The following is a 7,981-nucleotide window of genomic DNA, read 5'->3' on the forward strand; positions in this document are numbered from 1 at the left end:
ACAACCTAGATGCCCTTCAATGGAAGAATGGATGAAGAAAGTATGGAATATATACATATTAGAGTATTACTCAGCAGTAAAAAACAAGGAATTCTAAGCACTCTTATAGGCAACAGCATGCTTGAATTTAAGAACTGGTGGAACTTGTAAGCAAGTCTGCTGTGCTCTGTCTGTTAGTGACTTCCACAAATTCATATGTACTAAGGTCTAAGTAGCATACATTAAAAAGTGGTGGCTCTAGGAGATAATTAGCATCCTTGCAAAAACAAAGGAAAGAAGGTGTTACTAGCTGGATGGTCCGCTTCTCCATCCATGTGAAAACACAGAAACAAACAGAACCTCCACACCTCAGCCTAGACACTTACTGCAGACATCTTCATCTTAGATGTCCTAAGCTTCATAAATGTGAAAGAGAAGTTGCAATTGTCCATACACTACCCACCTTAAAATATTTTGTTGCAGAAGATCAAACAGATGAATCCAAACTGTAAAATGTATAAATGATATTTATATAGCAGGTCAGCTATTATTTTTGTTCTAAGGAATAAAGAATAAGATATTTTCCATTTGTCTATGCTTTTGGTTTTCTTTCAGCATGGCAGATTTGGAGGTAAAAATAGTCATAATTTTTCAAAGAAATTTTAAATTCCTGCATCTGAATGACAAATCAACATGCCTTAATTACTAAATATTTAGGACACTTACATATTATACCATTTATGCCCCAGAAAATTGATGAAGTTTTATCAGGAAAGAAAACAGGGAATTCTAAATGAGCATTAAATGAGGACAGTATATCAATAACATCATATGAAGTAAAAATTTTGGATTCTCCTCAAGGTGCAATGTAAATTATTTAAACCAACCTGTAAAATTTTGACTTGTTATACAATAATCACAGCAGAGGACCACACTCATTTATGGCAAACTTTATGGCTTACTACGAGAATTCATCTTTTGTGAACTTGAGGCAATGCTGAGAGGTTTAGCTCCTGATTTGAATGAAGTGAAGTGAGACAAGCTCTCCTGGACATTGTTATTACACAACAGAAAAGTAGAAATCAATCAAATTGAGCTTTAATATGAGATTATCAAACAAAAAAGCTGCAGAGCAACAGGTTACATTGCGAAAGATTTGTTTTCAAATTACAGTTCTTAGTAGCCCTTTTCTCATACTCAGAAATGTCTAGAACAATAAGTAGGTGAGTACACGGTATCTGACAGCATTTCAAAGACGGCAGGCTATATGCTATGCATTTAACCTATATTCAATTTGAAAATAATAAATGAAAGAAAAAAATCTTCCCAGTTGTGGGCTAGATTTATAGTGTCTTTTAAAATAGTAAGCTTTGTGCAGTAAAATATTAGATCACAATAGAAAGAGAATGCTGAAATTCTCAACTTCATATCTCTGTATCTTTTTATGTGCAAAATTACTATCACTCAATTCAAAAGCAAAAGTAACCAATAGCATTTTTCCTATAGTACTATTATCATAAAGCAGAAAGCATTATAATATTTCAAAAGCAACATATAAAATAAAAGAGTGCAGAGAAAAATTTAGCCTGGAAGGGAGGAGGAACTGTCTAATTACAACACCATACCCCTTGTTTCAAAGCCAGTCTTTTTGTCCTCTGCTATCTGCAGAGAGTTTATTTGCTTCTGACTTTGTTGGAATCAGCATCTTGCCCCAGGCAAAGTGAGGTAGTCAACCTTTGCTCATCTGTGGACTCAGTAGGGAGGCCAATAGTAAAAACAAGTCAATCACTAGAATTTAATGTGTTGATTAAACTCTCTAGGAGTGCAGCTTGGTGAGAGTAATTGTATTAAACACCACAAAGGGTACTTTGCTTACATAAATGAGCCTACCTACTTTGCATTTACACATCAGGTTTTCTGGAGGCATTACCTACAAGCACCAATGCCAAGGCATTAGCTCCTCAATGAACACAGTCACAAATGGAACCCCATTGCTACAAAATTTTCCTGTTCTCAGGAAACACTTTCAGTGTCAGTTTTTCTTATGAAAATCCCTTGTTCTGAATGTCCTGCATAAACAATGTTGTCTTCTTTTTTTGAAGAATATAGCATTCCATAATCAGCAAAAGTGACTAGAGAAACTATCTTCCAGATATGCATAAAGTCTGAATGTCCAGACTACTTAGAAATTTGTCAAACTTCTAGATAAACTTTTCCCTGGTGTCTGCAGAGTCTTTTAGAAAAGAAACTAATGGCACACAATGTTGTTCTGTTTTACCCTGAACATTTCCCTATTACAGAAAAGAGACCATCTTCGTAGAACTAGCCTGCCTTTTTTCCTTCTGTTACTCTAGTTGCGGACTGAGCCTGAGTCCTGGCAGTTGTAACAGAGCAGGTTCTGCCCACCATCCTCAATAAGATATTTAAGAGAGCCAAACTGGTAGAGAAGAACAGAGAAAGGGATATTAGCCACACTGGAAAGGGAGTCAGAAATCCAGAGACCCCGGGCTCCCTACTGCTTCACCTCCTAATGATGTGAAAAACTGTCTTCCATCAAGGTTTGATTCTAAAGGGAAGTCATGAAATACACATAAGTCAAAAACTCGAGTGTGTTTCCCCAGCCACTTGTGTCTCAGCTCCAGTCTTTCCTTTGGGGCCTTGTGACAAGTTCTCAGTGTTTTCCTTGAGACAAATTTTCTCCTCTGCCAGCCACATCCTTCTCTTTTCTAAACATGATTTTCCAAGGTAAATCTGAATTTTTGGAGTCCATTGTTTCAACAGTTTGATAGTCAAATGGAAGGACGAGATTGGGTCTTGATAACACTACCATTACTACCACCAGGCTGGATATACTCTCAGAATCTTTAGTTAAGGTATCAAATCATTAAACCACATGTAAAATACAAACAACAGCAATTTCTCTAAGAAAGTAGAAGCAAAACCCATCTTTAGAGCAAGGTATAAGCTTTCATCAAATCAAAGTTCAGGTTTAAGAAGAATTTCTTTAGAAATATCATTGCAAGGGAAGACAGAGACTACTGGATCCATTGCAATAGAGAGAATGTTGGAAGAATCTGTGCAAATATTCATGAATGAGGTAAAAGAGAAAAATAGATTTCATGAAGCTGGGCTGAACCAAGTAGCGAGTAATGGGATAAAAGTGTGATAGGACTGAAAAAACTGTCCCCCATTTTGCTATCACAGCCTTGGCAATCTCTCTGTGCTCCAGCAAAGAATGTTTCCTGTCTGAGATGCAAATTGAAACAAAGACCAGAAATGTAGTAGGGGAGACTCACAACCAAAATCTGATTGGTAAGCATGCCTTTCTCAGTTGTAAGTAGGGCAATATTGTCACCTTAGCATTTATGAGGTAAAGGAAGAGAGTGTGGGAGCTGTACATCTAACTTCATCACAATAAAGAACACAGCAGTTGGTCTTATATATGTGATGTGCTGTGTAAGACTGTTCAGGGACATAGCCTGTGTTCTAAGCGAAGAAGTCTGTGAAGACGTGGGTTAGACAGCATGCATTCTCAAATTTGAACTTTTTCTCAATTCCTGTCTTTTTATTTATTCATACACAGCTACTTGTCTTCTGGTTTGTTGAAGCAGTAAGTCAGACAACACTTGGGCAGTAATATCTGTCAGAGTGGTTAGCCATGAAAATTCCAGCACAACATTCATCAAAAGGTCACTCTTGACAAAGACAACTAATTTTGCCATTTTCATCCACCTACGGTACTTCAACTTAACCTTCTTTCTCTTATGCTTGTTCTTGGGAGTGGTAGAAGACTTTTTCTTCCTTTTCTTAGCACTACCATAAAAATCTCAACACAAGATAAAGGGTGGATCTTTTGAATGTTGTAGTCAGACCAAGTAGAGCCATCTTCTAGTTGCTTACCAGTAAAAATCAGCCTCTGCTTATCAGGAGGAATTTTTTCTTATCCTGCATATTGGTCTTCACATTTACTATAGTGTCTGAGGGTTCAAATTCGAGTGTGATGTTTTTCCCCATCAGGGTCATCATAAAACTCTGCATCTTGGTGGCAGTTCCACCACAGATTGCAGATCCTTAAATTTTATACTTTGGCATTTGAGAAAATCCCAAACATAGGAGAGTCCCCATGATCTTCTTCCAACATTCTTCATGGAAGCAGACCAGAGATTTAAAATGTATCCCCAAGAAAGGTCATAAAACCTTTCTTTTAGATATTTACTCAGTATACTTCAGACTATACACTCAGCATACTTCAGACAGACACATTTTAAGTACACTAAGGGTATATGTAAAGGGAGGACAGAGACATCTCCTTAAACACAGAGATCCATGAAGAATTCTTTCTTGTTTTTCTGAGCATCTCTGCACTGAGACACATCATTAGGTTAGATATTAAACCCTCTCCACTCAGATCATGCACCCTCTTTCCACTCAGGCTTCTGCATAACTGTCTACTCGTCACCAAATTTAGCATAACAATACATTTCCTATTCTTTGTCTCCCCATTTTCCAGAGGTGTCAGGTCACATAAAACAAGTATAGAGTCCATTTGTTTGCTTTTGTTATGAAAGTTCTGATCATGAGCCTCTTGGTGGATTGTCAGAACACTGTGCAAGAATGAAGACTTGTAAGGGAAATTCTGAGTGCTTGTGAGAAAACTCTAAGAAGACAAGACAAGAGTCTTATGACTTCAATTTTAAAAAATACACTTTTAAATAAGAATTTTACTCATGTGACCTTTCTTAACCCTCAGGGTATAAATTGTTTGATGCTCTGAATAAAGTTGATTATTGCATGAGACTTTTGTCTGACTTGTCTTTAGGGTTCACTCTCCCAGGTCTCACTGCCTTTAGAAAAGTAAGCACTGGGGGGCCAGGCAGTCATGATATACACCTTTAATCTCAGCACTCAGGAAGCAGAGATAGGCAGATCTCTGTAAATTCAAGGCCAGGCTGGTCTCCAAGAGCTAGTTCCAGAATAGCTGTTACACAGGGAAACCCTGTCTCGAAAAAAAAAATAAGTAAACAATGGATGATGGGATGTTTTCCATCTCTCAGGAATTCTTTTAACTTTCACTATTTTTTTGAAGCACAAGTACTAGAGAAAAATTCAATATCACTGCCCTGTAATTAAAGACAGTTATAGCTCTAGTGTTGGCCTGACTTAAAAGAAGTCTGACAGATCAAGGATAGTACTCTTTATCCTTTTAAACTGGGGTTCTCTGAAAAGGTTGCATCTATATTATATTTCCCCTGATCACATGATCTTGAATGTCTAGAATATCATGGTTAAGAGAGATGATTGTTATAGGTCAACATTCAAAATTGTCTTGAGCTATTTTAGGGTTTTTAGTAGCTATTTGCTTCTGATTCTGAACTAAAGTTCTAGTGACTAAGACGTAAACTTCTGGGAGTATATTCCTAGACCTAGTAGACCTCTAACCTCTACTTACCCTAAAGCTAAGTATAAGACAACATTTGAAACCAATAGAAGAGATTTTTCTACCTTGCTATAGCTATCTACCATTGATGAATTTTGCAAATACAATAATTTATGACTTTCTTTTTTTTCCCTGTGGTTGCAAAAGATCCCTGAACATTTTAAGCAATGAAACATGACATTTGGAATACTTTGTACAAGACCTTGGCTATGGTTACTTACATTTAGCTCAGAATAGCTTATTTTCTATAGAGTTGTTATTTTACATTGAAGATTTTTATAGGCAAGGAAATAAACCTCTTGTATACATGCAAATTGATTCCTCCCTTGATCTGACTACAGGAAAATTATTGGGAAACTTGTTAAAGATAGTAAAGATTGTTGGGTAGTTGTTGGAGGAGGTTGTTCATTCGTTCCCGGCAGCCCAGACCCAAAATAACCACACAGAAACTATATTATTTGCAATACTGTTTGGCCAATAGTTTATGCATATTTTTAGCTATCTCTTATATCTTAAATTAACCCACTTCTATTATTTTATAATTTACCATTAGGCTTGTGGCTTATCAGTAACAGTGCACAGCATCTCCTCCGGCAGCTATAGAACCAAAGAAGCTTTATTCATTAACAAAACACATTCACAGCATACAGAAGGAAAACCTACAGCAGGTAGTAATGGTGGCCTGCCTTTCATCCCAGCACTTGAGTGTTGACTGAGGTTTTTGTCCTGCCTGGTTCTCGTAACTGTTAAGTCCCAAAGAAATCACAGAGAGGTCTACATTAGTTATAAACTGATTGGCCCATTAGCTCAGGCTTCTTATTTACTAATTCTTATATAATAATTCTTATCATATACCCCATAATTCTTGTCTGACTTAACCACATGGCTTGGTACCTTTTTTGGCGAGGTAGTCACATCTTGTTTCTTCTGTGTTTGGGTCATGACTGCAGACTATAGAATCTTCTTCTCAGCCTTCTCCTTGACCCACCTCTACTTCCTGACTGATCGCCCCACCTATACTTCAGGCCTGACTACTGGCCAATCGGTATTTTATTAAACAAGCACAAGACACAAATGCTTACAGGGTAAAACCATTGTCCCACAGCACCCCCCACCCCCTTTTCTTAAAGAACAAGAATTTTGAACCTAATATCCTTTGTTTAGTTTTTCTCCTGACCATTGTCAATAACAACTTGTAACCAACATTCTAAATGAAGGAAAACATCCATAGTCTATTTTTTGGGAATGTGAGAATAGTTTTTCAGGCCACTTCCTTCTGAATTCTGGTGCTGATAATCTCATGGGGAACTAAGGAAATTTTAGAATTATGATCTAGTCATGACTGGAGTATCCTGTGAGGCTTGATTATCTCAGCCAGCAGTTTTGAGGCTGTTCTAGATGTAGAACTCAGATATCTGGTCCTCCGCTCCTATCAGAGATTTCTTGGGGGGGGGTCTTCCTTGATCAAACCTTATTTTTCTTAGCCCAGAATAAATCCATAGCCTCTCATTTTCTGTAGAAACAAAAGCAAAGCTTTTCCAAAGTAACATATCCCTTGACTTCAATTTTGACATCAAGACATTTATAAAATATTTGTCTTTTATTAATACAGCAGCATTTATATTTAAATGTCTTTTAGCAGCTATTGCTAAAAGCAATAATTCAAAGATAACATGATAACATAGAGTATCCAGAGTCTCTATGCACTTTTCATGTTTACTTGGCTTTATTTTAACCTCATTTATTTTATTTTTATTTTTGGCTTTTTGGCTGAAGAGAGACATTTGATTCTGGGGACTACTAAGCTAAACCAGGAAATATATTTTAATGGTATCTTGACTCCAAAATTTGAATCTAAGGATAGTTTGCTTTGGAAAAGAGGTTCTTCTTTTGTTTCCACAGAAGATGAGAACTTGTGGATTGCTTCCAGACCAATATGATTTGATGGACCAAGACCATCTGAAGGGTTACCTTGAGCACCCCTCAAAAATACACCCCTCAAAAAATTACTTTGCCCAATAACCAGCAGGAAGAAGTTTGGAACAGAACTGTGCCCATATTCCCAAATATTGTTTGTAAATGTTTCTTTACATTTAAAAAGGGATATAGATATGAATAATTTGCATTGGTATGGATCTTGGTTTATTGATACAAATTTAAGGTCAATTTTGTTAGATGTATATGTATATCTGACCTTGATTAAGGTATTATGTTTGTGTAGATCACTTAAAAATGTAATGTATAAATAAGAAATGAAAATTACTAAATACTCATCTATAAGAGTCAAGCTTATAGTCATGGTAGTTAGATATTCTAGATGTATTAAGATATATTTCAATATATAGGTATTCTTCAAATCTTTCAGCAACCTTCATAATATGGCATTTAAAATACTTTAATAACTTAGAACTTTTCATGACAATGAGACACATCTGCCCCTAGCAGCACCAAGACACTTCAAGAGGATGATGGGCATTGAAGAGGCTCCTTATGGAGTTTGTTAGCTATTTGGGCAAGAAACTGCTCTTGCCTGGACATCTTAATTGGACATGCAGGACCCATAGA

General features: G+C 36.6%; 1 pseudogene; it reads right to left on the bottom strand.

Moving 5' to 3' along the window:
• Positions 1-3,562: 3,562 nt before the first annotated feature.
• Positions 3,563-4,017, bottom strand: LOC101997020 (annotated as a pseudogene).
• Positions 4,018-7,981: the final 3,964 nt, after the last annotated feature.

Source organism: Microtus ochrogaster, chromosome 2 (assembly GCF_000317375.1).
Source record: "Microtus ochrogaster isolate Prairie Vole_2 chromosome 2, MicOch1.0, whole genome shotgun sequence".
Lineage (NCBI taxonomy): Eukaryota > Metazoa > Chordata > Mammalia > Rodentia > Cricetidae > Microtus > Microtus ochrogaster.